The 15,907-nt window shown below is 41.1% G+C and overlaps 1 long non-coding RNA gene across 1 annotated transcript; it reads left to right on the plus strand.

Moving 5' to 3' along the window:
• Window positions 1-216: 216 nt before the first annotated feature.
• LOC309392188 lies at window positions 217-14,127 on the plus strand. The gene is made up of 3 exons (XR_014175398.1): window positions 217-332; window positions 853-1,087; window positions 13,964-14,127. It is a non-coding gene; the product is annotated as an uncharacterized lncRNA (long non-coding RNA).
• The last annotated feature ends 1,780 nt before the right edge of the window (window positions 14,128-15,907 follow it).

Genomic DNA, 15,907 nt, shown 5'->3' on the forward strand with positions numbered 1-15,907 from the left:
TTAATTAAATATGGTACAGTATATTTTCTACCTCCTCCGTCTATGTCTATGTTTATGTATTTGTATTCTATTTTGATATGTATATGGTTTTTAATAATGACTGTACACCGCCCCGAGTCCTGTTTAGGAAAGGGTGCGGTTTATAAATAAAAGTTTGATTGATTGATTTGCTCTGAAGGGTCCACCCGCTCACCCAAGCTCCTTACTGGTCTTTTAGGTCTTTGGTGCTTCCAGACATGTGCATGGTGCGTACAGCTCCTGCGCAACGCTCTGCTGAGCAGCTGGAGCATCGCAGAGGCTCATGGAGGCGCTAAGATGCATGCACGCACTGGGTAAGTCCCCGCTCTGGTTCCAAACCGGGAGGCTTTACTGGAGCCGGTTTGGAATTTCCCCAAGTCTTCTTTGATTAAGAAGCCATGAAACATGTGTAGGGTTAGATCTCTGGGTTGGATTCAGTGGGACTTCTGCTCCAGTGAAATTGCCTGTAGGATGACATTGGGGAGGGTAAAGAAAACATTCAATTGCACTTAATTGTTGTCTGGTTGTGCAAAATTGAAGAGGTGCAACAAATGAAGTGCCGTTGCATGGCCAAAGAGAAAAAGGTAGCCGCATTACGCTGAAGTTGTAAAAAAAACCACTGCATGTGTGCTACAATATTAAATTCAATAGTTACTTGAGGCTCTGCTTAGGGAAGGAACTACATCCAAAGTATGTTTCCAGTATTTGGGATATTTCAAAGGCTCAGAAGTGACATATTTTTCATTGAAGGCTGTACAGTACAACAACAGGGTTAAAATATAATACTTTAGTTTTCAATTTCCCCTGAAGCTCTTGTTTCTTGGCCATTGATAGACATTCCATAGATGAAAAACAGTAGAGGATAATAAAACCATGATGGAATGCGAGGAGAAGAAAGAAAGTCCAACCTTCTGTCCTCAACCACCCAGATCTCAATAAGGCTCTGCATTTACTACTCAATGAATGGAATTTCCACACAGAAAATCAAGAATCAAGCAATGGACTGCAACAGAAATGAGAAAATAGTGGTAGATTGAAAAAGAAACCCAAAACACCCCACCTCAGGCAGGTAAGCCACAATTGTTTCTGGTGCAGAAAATAATTTTTGCAATGAGTTTGGAAAGTTGCACTAGACTTTTACCAAAGCCAACCTGAGTTCTAAAGAAATAAGGGTATTGCCTTTTCACCCAGGTAACAGTCTAATTTTTCTGCTTCTAAAGGTAAAGGTTCCCCTCACACATATTTGCTAGTCATTCCTGACTCTAGGGGCGGTGCTCATCTCCATTTCAAAGCCAAAGAGCCAGCACTGTCTAAAGACGTCTCCGTGGTCATGTGGCCAGCATGACTAAATGCCAAAGGCCCACAGAACGCTGTTACCTTCCCACCAAAGATGGTTCCTATTTATCTACTTGCATTTTTATGTTCTTTCGAACTGCTAGTTTGGCAGAAGTTGGAACAAGTAACGGGAGCTCACTCCATTACAGGGATTCGAACCGCCAACCTTTCTGATCGACAAGCTCAGTGTCTTAGCCACTGAGCCACTTTTCTGCTTCTAGTTTCTACAAAATCATTATCCCTAATTTTGCCAATTGAAAAGTATATATTTATTAACTGTGATTTTTGTATATATTTTTAGAATGGTCAGCCTTCAGAGTTCTATCCGACTGTAGTTTCTTTTACTTTTTCCAGGTAGAATTTCTACCGCTACCACCACTGCAGATTTATTTTGCATAGCTACTTCACACATGAATGTACAGGGCTTGTAATTATTGCTCATTTCAATCTGGCTCACCAGGTTGCCTCACCTCCTGTACCAGGAAATGTCTCCCGTTCCTCTTTCCATGGTTCTGGGCAGTCACAGGGGCAGCACGGTGATCTTATCACTCAACGTCTACTCTTAAATTGTGTGGTAAAACTGCCCCCAAGCAGCCTTTTAAGGTTTCACTCTGAAGAGCCCTTTCTTAGTGTAAAGCACTGGGCCATGCAAGGGCTCTCTATGATGGGTAGGGGGTAGCCAAGAAATTTTAGGCAACTCTTCCAATGAGGTGTTTCTGCTCCTACCAGCTGGCTTCATTGGTGTTAGGGGAGGAAGGGTGTCCCAACCAGGTTAAAACAAGTATATTCATGATTATAACAAAGTCAACTGATTTGGGAATATGCCGGTTGACGTTTTTCCCTCAAGCTCTTCCGCTGCTTAGAAGAAGTGAGGTAACAATAAAGATAAAGGTTCCCCTCGTACATATGTGCTAGTCGTTCCCGACTCTAGGGGTGGTGGTGCTCATCTCCGTTTCAAAGCCAAAGAGCCATTGCTGTCCAAAGACATCTCCATGGTCAGGTGGCCGGCATGACTAAATGTCGAAGGTGCATTGAACGCTGACCTTCCCACCAAAGGTGGTTCCTATTTTCTACTTGCATTTTTACATGATATCAAACTGCTAGGTTGGCAGAAGCTGGGACAAGTAACCGGGGGGGGGGGGGTTCACTCTGTTATGCAGCACTAGGGATTCGAACTGCCTAATTGCTTCAGCTGACTGGTAGCTGCAGTTCGGCAGTTCAAATCTCACCCGGCTCAAGGTTGGCTCAGCCTTCCATCCTTCCGAGGTTGGTAAAATGAGGACCCAGATTGTTTGGGAGCAATAGGCTGACTCTGTAAACAGCTTAGAGAGGGCTCTAAAAAGAGGTGGGTTGTGCCAGTTTAGCCCGGTTAGGCCAAACCGGTAGTAAAATTGAGGCCTGGGTGGCAGAACCAGCAGTGACCCAGGCCTGACATGTCCCCGAACCATTTCTCTGGTGTCTTATGCCATTGCCGGCAAGGTTCTGCACATTCGCAGAGCAATTTTTAGTCAAATGCGCAATGTGTACGTGCAGCGAACTGGTACTAATCGGTTCAGGAACCTACCCCTGGTTGTAAAGCACTGTAAAGCGGTATATAAGTTTAAGTGCTATTGCTAAAGGGTTTGGGTTTTTTCACCATCATAATTGGGAACAGTCACTACCCATGAGGCTGTTTTTAACTGAGGACTACAATTCCTGTGGTTGTTAAACGAGAATGATTTATATTACAGCCAGGGCCTATTTGATGTAGTGGCACCAGGCTAGAAACTAGGCAACTGTGATTCTAATCTTGCCTTAGGCAGAAGGTCAGCCGAGTGACTTTGGGCCAATCCTCTTTCTGCCTAGGAAGCAGGGAAGGGCAAACCACTTCTGAAGTCTTGCCAAGAAAGCTGCATGGACTTGTCCAGGCAATCACCAGGAAGTCAACTTTGGCTTGAAGGCACTGAAAAACAAAACAAAACAAATAACCCTCTTACAGCACTTCATATATTGGTAGGTTTGCAATACATCACAGCAGTGGTGGGTTCTGGGCGGTCCGGTCCCGTCCGAATGTATCGGTGCTAGCTGGGAGCGGCGGGCACCATACCAGAACAGTGGCTCGTTTGGTGCACCCACCCGCCCCTGTTCCTTACCTCTTTTTGATGCAAATGGGCCAATTGCGCATGCGTGCACAGTGTGCGGCACCTGTGCAACCTCTGCCAAGCAGCTGAGTGTCACTGGGTGGTGGCGCAGGACGAGGACGCCCGGCCCCGTTGCAGCATACCAGTTGCAAAAGGATCCAGAACCCACTACTGTATTACAGACTATAGCAAACATTGCCACAGTGGAAGGGCCTCTGTGAAGGATTTGATGAACTGCTGGGTTTACCCCCGCAAAAAGTGTGTTGTGTCATCTAAAATGGGCAACAGCGCTCGAGGGGACACAACACAGAAAAGTGTATATCTGAAATGGGGCAGAAAAACATGCCTCAAGGTAACATTAACAGTAGATGAAGGATAAAGAGACATTATCTGCTTCTGCCCTCCAGAAGCAGCTGCCTGCCTGATCCGGTGACAGGTCACCAGTTAGCATGGATAAGCCTTTACTCTGAAGTTGTGACCTTCATCTTGTAGTTAAACGGTTGTACCAGTTCTGCAAGAAAGGGCAGTGTAAGTGTGAATCAGGACCGTGTATTCACCGTATTGGAATGTAGGAAGGTAAAGTGATTTATGTCATCCTTGAAGCTGACCATCTGTATATAACTGTGATTAAGAGCTATTACAGTCCCAGGTTCTACTCTACCACTTACGTCTTTTTAGGGCTAGTTAGGTCTAGTGATTAAAGCACTCAACTAGAAAGGAGGAGACCATGACTTCAAGTTCTGCCTTAGACATGAAAGCCAATTGGGTGACTTTGGACCAGTTACTCTCTTTCAGCCCAACTCACCTCACAGGGATGCTGTTCTGAAGAAAATAAGTGAAGGAAGGTGTCCTGGATATGCTTGCCATCTTGACTCACTTACAAAAATAATAAAGCTGGATAAATAGATGAATAAATAAATAAAATATCACAAAGATGAGGGAAATTAAAATATATATATAGGTAGTCCTCAACTTAGAATCACAATTGAGCCCAAAATTTATGTTGCTAAGCGAGAAATTTGTTAAGTGAATTTTGCCCCATTTTATGACTTTTCTTGCCACAGTTGTTAAGTGAACAACTGCAGTTGGTAAGTTAGTAACATGGTTGTTAAGTGAATCTGGCATTGACTTTGCTTGTCAGAAGGTTGCAAAAGGTGATCACATGACCTTGGGAAACTGCAACCGTCATAAATATGAACCAGTTTTGAAGCATCGAATGTAAATCACATGACAATGAGGATGCAAGCAACGGTCATAAGTGTGAAAAATGGTCGTAAGTCACTTTTTTCAGTGCCGTTGTAACTTTGAACTAAATGAACTGTTGTTAAGTCAAGGACCATCTGTATTATCGTCATAATAGGTTTCAGAACACGAAATCTTCCTTTGTTGTCAAGCTTGTGTAAGCTACTAGCGGAAAAAAAATCTACACATTTTTAAATCTTGGTGACTGAGACTAGCCAAATCTCCCTTTTCATAAAGTAGCTTCCATTCTGAATCTGAACTGCACACTGCAGAGAAGGGGTGAGTTAAATCTTTTATCTCGTCTATTTCACTTTCCCTAAAAATAACCCCTTGTTGCTGAAAATATTTGCTTCTTTTTCAAAATACTTTTTTTTTAAAAAAAGGGAGGAAGAGCAAATAGCAACTTAAGGAATTTAAAACATTTTAGCTCATGGAAAACATTGGTCTCGTGCAAAGCTTGAGAAATGCTGTTATTCATCCGGAACCTCGCTCTGCCGTTTGTTGTGGAAACATCCCCTTTCTCTTTGAGATGTGAGCGATATCTGAATGGATATCGCCTCCTGATTTCTTAAGACTTGAAGACACGCCCTGGAGATTCCGGTCAGCAGAGTCATAGAAAGAGGAAGAATGACTTTTAGGACCTTTAATTGATGCCAGTTGCAACACATGCCTAGCAAGGAAGCCATGTGAAAGTTAAAGAAAAGGGTGAGAGAGAAAAAAGACAAGCCTCATCAGAAACTTCCAGCTGATTGTGCTTGATTGGCAGAAGCTCCTTATACATATTCTGCCTGTGAAAGTCCAATTCCATGAGGATCTGGTAAATAGTTCAAAGCATCCATTTTACAAAGGTCAGTCATATAAGAATGGGGAGCAGTCCGGCTAGGCAGTACAGATAAATCCACTCACATCTTCTTCAGTCTGAGTTCCTGATGCTAGCCTACAAATGCTAAATGCATGTTTTTTAAATCTTAGCCACTGCTGGTTGGGGAATTCTGGGAGGTGAAACCCCTGAAAGTTGCCAAGATTAAAAAAAAAAAACCAGTTTCCCCGAAAATAAGACCTATCAAAAATAAGACCTAGCATGTTTTTACATGTGCAGCTAATATGCTAATAATAAACATTAATAACAATGCTAATAATAAGCCTACTCCCAAAATAAGCCCTATTTAAGAGCCTGCTCAGACAGCCACCTGCCCACCCATTTCACCTGGTTGTTTGCGGTGCAGTGGCCACGAGGTGAGGGGAGGTGGTGGCAGAGCTGCCCCACATGCCCTGTAGTGGCTTACCCCAGGGCCCTCGTAGCCAGGCCATCCATTCTCCATCACCTGCCTCACAGTGGTAGCAACAGCAGCCATATGCAACAGGAGTTCATGTGGCCACCAATCCACTTCTGCTTGCTCATGGCCACAGCAGAGCAGGAAGTTGAGTGGTGTGTTCCAGTGGTGGGATTCAATTTTTTTTTACTACCGGTTCTGTGGGTATGGCTTGGTGGACGTGGTGTGGCTTGGTGGGCATGGCAGGGCAAAGATACTGTAAAATCTCCATTCCCTCCCCACTCCAGGGGAAGGTTACTGCAAAATCCCCATTCCCTCCCGATCAACTGGGACTCGGGAGGCAGAGAATAGATGGGGGTGGGGCCAGTCAGAGGTGGTATTTATCAGTTCTCCGAACTACTCAAAATTTCCGCTACCGGTTCTCCAGAACTGGTCAGAACCTGCTGAATACCACCTCTGGTGTGTTGGTACCATGGTCACGAGGCAAAGCAGATGTCAGGGCATGGGTGGCCTGGCTGCGGGGGCTCTGAAGTAAGCTGGTGCAGGGCACATGGCGCCGTTCTACCCCCTTACCTCATGGTGGTAGCACTGGGGTGCCACGGAACCACCTTTCCCCCCCCCCCATGAGCAATCAGAAGAAGTGGTCCTCCCATTCATGGACCCCCCCCAAATAAGCCCTAGTGCTTATTTTGGGGCCCAAAAGAAGATAAGACAGAGCCTTATTTTGGGGGAAACACAAGTATGTATGAGTCCTTATTAGCATGGTTTTTCAAAGTGTATGAGCAATTCCAAAGGATTTTTGTGGTTCTTGTCCCCTCCCCTCCTTTTTTTGCATGAAAGCAGCAAATGATTCTGTTCCTTCAGGAATGAATATACACAGTGTGTGTGTGTTTGTGGTGTGTGTTGTATTTGTTGTTGCAAATCTGGGCTGCCTTGCAGCATTTCAAAGGAAACTTGGGTTAAGAAACAGAGTAACAAGTCCATTGTTTTCAAAAATTGTCCACGCAATTGATGTAATTGACATTATTTACTAGCAATTTACACATTTGCATGATTACTTCATTCAATTGCCCAATGATTACATTCATTATGCACGTGACCCTAATTATTTTAATGCCAGAAATTTGGACTGATGGACGTTCCATTTTAAAGGCTATCCTGTCCTTTCCAAACAATTAAAGTGAGGGCTGTCCTCTTTGCAATCCAGAGTTCAATTCTGTTTCTCAAAATACCTTGGCAATGGAGGAAATCAGGTGTTTGAACATGCAGAAGAAGGAAAGGAAAGGAGGCTATAACATATTTGTCAATATAGAATTTTATTATAAAAGGCTTAATTTTTTTACCAAAGTCTTTAGCCCATAATTTTTCAGCATTATGCAAGTACATTGTCCAGGTAGGATAATGATTTTGCCTTCAGATAGTCTTCACTGGACCAAACTCCCACCCATGGTGAGATAGAACACACAGATAAATTAACATATTAGGGTCAAGATTGGTAGCAAGTTGTGCCCTACAATCAGTTATAGTGTCTCAAACCAGCCAGTTTGTTAAAAAGAAACCAAACTCATAAAGGCATTCCTCTAGCTCTGTCAATAAAAATACAATAAAGCCAATTAAGTGTACCTAAATGCCGTTCTTTAAGTGGCGGTCTGTTGAATTGAGATTTCAGTATAGCTCACATTTCTATATCTAGTTAGCTGAATCTCAGAACTGCAGTTTTGGTGTGCCAGCTTTTATTAAATCTTAGACTTAGGGCAAGTTCCCCAATCTAAAATAATAGGTAACTGTCTGCTTGCAGTTTAGGGTGGGTGATTAGGGGCCAAATCAATGGGACGAGCTGATCTCAATGATTAGATTGTAGGGCTGTAGAATCCTGTCATATACAGCCCTAGAATCACAACAGAGACATTTAAACTGAGGAAAGTGTTTTACCTACATTGGCTAAAAAGGACTTTCTAATAGCTTGTTTTGGGTAATGAAGGGGGAAAAAGTACTGGGATGAAGAATGCTTGTATTCTTTTTCCTTTTTTTCAGAAAGGGGGAAATAAAACAAGGTACACACCTTTGTTGTCTAAATTCCCTGTTTTGGATCTTGATCACCTTTATACTCTCGTTGTGAAGTACCCACAAATTAATTAAATTTCCTGGAGGATTGTTTGTACGGCAAATTCCTGAACAAGGATAAACCTCTGCTTTTATGAATGTCATCAGTTTTTAGCGTTAGCAATGAAGCAATTCCTTATTAAATTACATAAGCCCTGATAGCGATTTTTACCATAAAGAAATGGCTGAGATTCTCAGAGCAATTACACACTACTGTGTGGTTGTAAAACAAGCTTGGATTATAGCCCAGAATTAATTTTTGGATTAAAAAGGGATGCCATCTATTGTAGGCTCATCTGTTGTTTATAAATAAGCAGCGAAAGAATGTGCCAATTAAGCTAGGGAATTCTCCATCACTCAAAGAGAGCTAGATGCCAGAAAAGATGCACTTGAAAAAAATAATAATTTTCACAGCCATTCCAGGTGTTTGGATCAAGCCCGGAGAAATCCAGATTCAAACCCTGTCTCAGCCATAAAGCTCACTATGTGTTCATGGCCAGTTGCTCATTTTCAGGCTAACCTACCTCATAAGAAGGTGGGGGGGATGATGGTTGTGGAACCAAGGGACAGAACATTGTGCATTGCTTGATACAATTCAGTTTTTCAATTCAATTTTCAATTTCAATGCTAGTAAACTCTTTTGTTTAGGGCAGTCTATGGAGTTGGAATAGTCCCTCGCTAATTGATAGGTGCAGAATTGCCATTCCTGGTAACTTGCACTCTATGGCAGAGGTGTCAAACTCAAGGCCCGGGGGCTGGATCTGGCCGCTGGGTGTTTAGCTCTAGTCTGTGGGGCCACCCTGGAAACAGCAAAGGACCCGCTCGTGGTGCCTCTGCCAGCCAAAATGGAGCTCAGGAACCCATTTTCGCTGGCAGAATGCTTGGGCCACCACAGGTGCCCCCAACACAAGTGACATCAAAATGGCCATGCCCACCCGGGCCACCTCCACCCCCAAGGCCAAACACAACCATGATGCGGCCCTCAATAAAATCAAGCTCTACAGAGTGGAGAGTTGGTCTCTGACAGAAAGCCACTTGAAGAGACTAGAAGCATTTGAAATGTGGATTTACAGGTGGCTGTTATGTATAAGATGGGTTGATAATCAGAAATGAGGAGGCGATAAGCTGCCTGGGAAAGCCAAGGAAGATCATCAAAAGCATATAAAAGCGAAAGAATATTTTGGACATGTGATGCGACACCCAGAAAAATATGGCATACTTCACTTAATCCTCCAGGGAAAGATTGAAGGCAAATGAGGTCTAGGCAGAACAACATCATGGCTTCAAAATCTAAGGGACTGGTTTGGACAAAACTCAACAGCACTTTTTCATGTGGCTGTTGATAAACATAGGATCACTAACATGATCGCTAATGTCCGATGACTGATATGACACAAGAAGAATAAGAAGGTAGCTTATTTGTGTTCCTTTATTTGTGTGTGGAAAGACTGTCCCTTTTGCTGATGCACTGTATACCGGTGGTCCTTGTCTTACAATCACAATTGAGCCCAACATTTCTGTTGCTAAGCAAGACAGTTGTTAATATATTGGCAGAATGGCTTAAAAATATATAAAAAAATTTATTCATTCTGATCAAAATGGTTTCTTACCAACGAGACAAATTGAAGATAATATGAGAATAATTCTGGACATTTTGGCATATTATGAGGCACATACCGAAAAACAAATGGCTTTGATGTTTTTAGATGCACAGAAAGCTTTTGATAATGTGAATTGGTGATTTATGTCATTGCAGCTGGAACAAATGGGCTTTGGTAAGAAATTTACTCAAGCCATACAAACTATATACCATAAGCAAACAGCAAGAATAATGATAAATGGAGAATTGACAGATTCTCTTGAAATAATGAAAGGGACAAGAGAAGGCTGCCCACTATCCCCTTTGTTATTCCTCTTAACATTAGAAGTTTTAAACAGAAATATTAGAGAAGAAAAAGACATAAAAGGAATGAAAATCAAAAAGGAAGAATACAAATTACAAGCATTTGCAGATGACCTGGTCTTCATTTTAGAGGATCCATCAGAAACTGCACCTAAATTGATAGAAAAAATAGAGGAATATGGAAAAGTAGCAGGTTTGAAAATAAATAAAGATAAAATGAAGATTTTGACCAAAAATATAACATTAAGACAAAAGGAAGAATTGGCGGAAGCTTTGAAGATCCAAGTCACAAATAAGGTCAAATATTTGGGAATATATTGAGGTACGGAGGTATGGCCTCAAGATTTAGCTCAGCCTCCAGGGCAAAAGGGCTGTGATAATACCCATTCGTGACTCCTCCCACGCCCCTCTTCGGAGACTGGGAAAATCTACAATTATCAATGATAGGGAGAATATCTACAATCAAAATGAATATATTGCCTAGAATTTTATATTTGTTTCAGACAATTCCAATTAGACTTGGGAACGACTATTTTGATGATTTAAATAAAATAGTGCTGAAATATATTTGGCAGGGAAAGAAAGCAAGAATAAAACTAAAATTGTTACAAGATGCTAGAATAAGAGGAGGATTTGATCTGCCTAATTGGGAATTATACTATCAGGCAACAAGCTTAATGTGGATCAAGGAGTGGATAACATTAAGAAATTCTAGATTACTGATGGTAGAGGGACATGATTTGTTGTTGGGATGGCATGCTTTCTTATGGTACAAGGGAACTGAAACGCAGGGGTATTTCAGAAGACATTATATACGGGAGGCTCTGCTATTAAGCTGGGAGAAGATTAAAAGGCAACACTACTTAAAAATTCCAGTCTGATTATCAACTATTGAAGCATTTTCATACCCAGTAATATATAAAAAGGAACAAACAGTTAGATATGGTGAACTATTGAATGCAGAGGGTGAACTTAAATCTATGCAAGAATTAGAACAAGAAGGCATAAAGATGAATTGGTTTTCATATGTGCAAATAAAGTCTAGATACGATAAAGATCTCAAAACGGAAGGTTTTTATGATAAAATGACTGAGTTAGATAAAATTTTGACAGGTACTGATGAAAAGGTAATTAAAAAACTATATGGATACTTATTAGAGGTTAAACTAGAAGAAGAACAAGTCAAAGAACCTATGATAGCTTGGGGGGAAAACTTTGGACATGGGATTGACTTAGATAAGTGGCAGAAATTGTGGTCTCAAAATTATAAAATGACAATGTCAACAGCATATAAAGAAAATTTGTATAAGATGTTTTACAGGTGGCATCTACCCCCGATGAGAATAGCAAGAATGTTCAAGAACAAATCGGAAAAGTGCTGGAAATGTTATCAGATACCGGGTTCATATTACCATATGTGGTGGACTTGCATAGAAGCAAAAACATACTGGACTAAAATCCATACTTGGTTGGAGAAAATGATACACAAACACATAGACTTTAAACCAGAGATCTTTTTATTGGGAATTTTACCAGAAACGTACAATAAAGAATTGAAATATTTGATTGTAAATGTGTTAACAGCAGCTAGAATTGTATTTGTTAAAAATTGGAGAAATGAGAAAATACCAACGCAGGAGGAAGTTATTCATAAAATAATGGAATGTGCTTAAATGAATAAATTGACATTTGAAGTTAGAGAACAAGAAGATAAACAATTTTATATGATTTGGGATTTATTTTATTCGTGATTGGCTTTGTTTCAGTAAGTGGAATGATTGGTTGTGTGGTTGTATCATGATTGGTAGATTGGTGCTGATTGGTGCTGGCTGTGTGTCTATTGTTGTTTCGTATTGTAACGGCCTGGGTGGTGGGTGGGGCTCGTTTGTTGACTAGGGCTGGTTTCCAGATGTCTGGTAGGCGGGAGGTATCATCACGTTTATTCATGTTGTGGGGGTGTGGGGGTGACGATTTATTTATTTATCAGTACAATTACAACATATATATATATGTATGTATGTATGTATGTATGTATGTATGTATGTATGTGTATGTGTGTGTATATATAAGCAGCAGCCTGAAGATGATGATGAATGAGACTTCATCGAAATGTCGTGAAGATACTTCCAATTCTACGCGGGAGAAAACCCGAACAACCAAAGACATATATATATATATATATATATATATATATATATATATATATATATATATATATATATATATATATATATATATATATATATATATATATATAATGTCTTTGGTTGTTCGGGTTTTCTATATGTGTGTGTGTGTGTGTGTGTGTGTGTGTGTGCGTGCATGCGTGCGTGTGTGTGTGTGTGTTATATTTGTACTGATAAATAAATAAAGGGATATATATATATAAATAAAATCAGGGTGGGAATGAGTTATAGCACACAGTTTATATTACAGAACAGAAGGTATGCTTTTCCATAAAGTTGGTTCAAACCTTCAGCAATTATAAAAACTCAAGCAATTAAAGCTCCACTCTCTAGGTAGTCTTTGACTTATGACTTTAACTGAGCCCACAATTATGGTTGTAAGTTGTGCCAGTCATCACACGACCACACCCAATTTTACAACTTTTTTTTGTGTAATCATCAAGCAAATGTAATGATCAAAACGCATTTGTTTAGGAGGGTGTTTTTGCTGGAAAATGGGACGCAGTGGCTCAGTGGCTGAGACACTGAGCTTGTCAATCACAAAGGTTGGCAGTTCACCGGTTCGAATCCCTAACGCCGCGTAATGGAGTGAGCTCCCGTTACTTGTCCCAGCTTCTGCCGACCTAGCAATTTGAAAGCAGGTAAAAAATGCAAGTAGAAAAATAGGGACCACCTTTAGTGGGAAGGTAACAGCGTTCCGTGCTCCTTCGGCGTTTAGTCATGCTGGCCACATGACCAGGGAGACGTCTTTGGACAGCTCTGGCTCTTCGGCTTTGAAACAGAGATGAGCACCGCCCCCTTACCTTACCTTACCTTATGCTGGAAACAAGAAATAAATGCTGGTTTCTGGCAAAAAAACCCAACATTGTAAATCATGGTCAAATGACCACAACACAGGAATGCTGCAAATGGCTGTAAATGTTTCTGAACATCTAAAACGCAGACATGTGACTGCTAGGGGAAAGGGGATTGTGGGAACTTCAAGTCTGTTGCAATTAAGCTAAGCGACCAGATCAAAGGTGAGGACTACCTGTTGCAATTAATTTCATCAGAGGTCAAGTTGTGTAATGGTTGTATTTTGAAGCTTCATGCAGGATAGAAGGCTGTGTCCTTCTCTGACTTTCTCTGCTCCCTTCTGCTCCCTGTTCCGGTTCAACTGGACTTCTCCTATGTCCCTATCTCTTCCAACTCCTTTGAATTCTCAGCCCTAACCACAACTAAGACTGAAAAGACAATGACCACTACTTACCACAAACCATTTCGACACAGATCTATTCTGAAACTCTCCAGAGTTTTATCTACAATGATGTGGTACATGAATAACCTTATCCTTTCAATGCAGCTTGGCTAGTTTTTATTCAACAGAATGTTTCAACCAGAAACTGGGCTTGGTTACCTTGGGGTTTACGGTCATTGCACCTTGCGTCACATCTTTTGTTGACACAGACATTCTGGACTGCAGCCTGAGCACTTTCCCCCCAAAACTTTTAGCTTGGCCTAAATAAATGAAACAACCCCTTTTGCCATTTGAAAAAGAATTAATGTGTTCACCTTTGCAGACAGATTTGATAATTAAAAAGTAAACCTGCACTTGTCAGCCTGATATACTGGCTTGTGAGATGGGATGACGTGACCTGGGGAAGTTGTCTAATGTCACGCAACTCAGGAAATTAATTTTTTAAATGACAGATTTTAAATTAAAAAGGGATTATGATAATTGCTTAAACATTTATAAATGTCCCTTAAACAAGGTAATATTTTTGCTTTGTTTGTCCCTTTCAGATCCAGATTAGAAATTGGTATTAAGTAATCTGGCCACTCGACTCCTGCAGTAATCCAGATGTGAGGCAACCAAGGCATATTTTGCTGCGCCTGCTGTGGGGAATCAACAAATCCAATGAATATTCATTAAATGAAATTTATGGGGTTGGTAATTTTATAGATGAGGACCTTTCAAGAAAAATCCAAATGGAATGCTTTGGTTCCTCATCACTGTGTGTGTGTGTGTGTGTGTGTGTGTGTGTCTCGTAACGAGGGGATTCCTGTCAAAACAAGGAAAGATTGGGTGGTGAGTATGGAGTACAGGTAGTCCTCGAATTACAGCCACAAACTGAGCCCAGAATTTATGTTACTGAGACATTTGTTAAGTGAGTTTTGCCCCATTTTATGACTTTTCTTGCCACATTTGTTAAGTCAGGGGTTGGCAAACTTAAACACTCAAAGAGCCATTTGGACCCAGAAAAGAAAACACCGGGAGCCACAAAGGTCCTAACCGGAAGCCCCTTGTTCAATTCTGGAGCTGACCGGAAGTTCAGTTCCCCCACCATAAAGTCTCCTCCTAGCACGGCGTACTTTTTCCTCTACCTGTCATAACCGAAAGCCCTATCAATTGTGGAGACAACTGGAAAACTCTCCCCTTGCCAAAGAGTCTTCTCCTGGGGCACTGTGCTACTCTCCCCCCCCCCACCGGAAGCTCCTCTCAAAATTGTAGCGCCGACTGGTGATGGAGCCGCAGCAGAGGGAGGAAAGAGCCACATGCGGCTCCAGAGCCGCAGTTTGCTGACCCCTGTGTTAAGTGATCCACTGCAGCTGTTAAATTAGTTAAATTAGCTGTTAAACAATTAACAGAATTGTTAAGTAATCCAGTTTCCCTGTTGAATTTGCATGTTGGAAGATCGCAAAATGGGATCATGTGACCCCGGGACATTGCTACTGTCCTAAATGTGAGTCATTTGTCAAGCATCCAAATGTAAATTACATGACCATGGGGGATGCTGCAATGGTGTTAAGTGTGAAAATTGGTCACAAGTCACTTTTTTCAGTGCCGTTGTGACTTTGAACAATCTCTAAATGAACTATTGTAAGTCAAGGACTACCTGTATAGCATCTTCCTTGCCCACGTTCATTGTTCATATTGAGAACAGCCAGTTCAGGATCTAGCAAGGCGCTTACAAAGGAATGCCCACACCCTTTTATCCAGAAAAGGGACAGAAGAATACGCCTATAAGGTGAGCATATATGTAACAATTACATTCTAAGAAGAAATCTTTTCTGAGGATGGTGGTAGAACTTAGTAAAGGTAATTTTAAAAAAAATTGAAAGGAACCCTTGACTTGGATAAGCCAGACAGATTTGAATATTTTCTTACTTATCTCAAATATTTATCTTTTGCTAACAGTAGTTATTTCTGAACAATTTTTCTATAGTTTTTAAATAGCTATAGGGATGAGCAACAATACTGAGGGATTGGGTGGGGGTGGGTGGGCTGGGTTTTCCAGCAAAGGATGAAGAAAGGTGTGTTTCTGGAATCTTCAAAATATTGATGGAAAAATAAGAGTTTACAAAAGGAAAATGATCAGAGGAACCAGTGGTATGGGGGTGGCAGATTTTTTGAAAATATTTTGGCACTCATCTCTTCTATTATGGAAGAAAAAAAGAAAACCAGTATGTCAAGTTATTGGTTGCTCCTCATTGCTCCTGCAGGAACTGATGAGAAGGCTGTTCTCCCGATTGATAACGGTGGAATGTCCTGCCATACCATAACACAATGCAGTATCATTTAAATTACTCAAATCTGCCATGCTGGACCCACGTGCTAAACTTGTAACTTGGATTTTATTTTTTATAGGTTTTGAGTATAAAATAATTACCAAATTCATTAGGGACGAAGCAAAACATTCCTTAGCAGCAGATGGTGGAACTAAAAGTGGCTGAAAAGTGACTCAA

Source organism: Natrix helvetica (genome assembly GCF_964273705.1).
Source record: "Natrix helvetica genome assembly, chromosome: 1".
NCBI lineage: Eukaryota > Metazoa > Chordata > Lepidosauria > Squamata > Natricidae > Natrix > Natrix helvetica.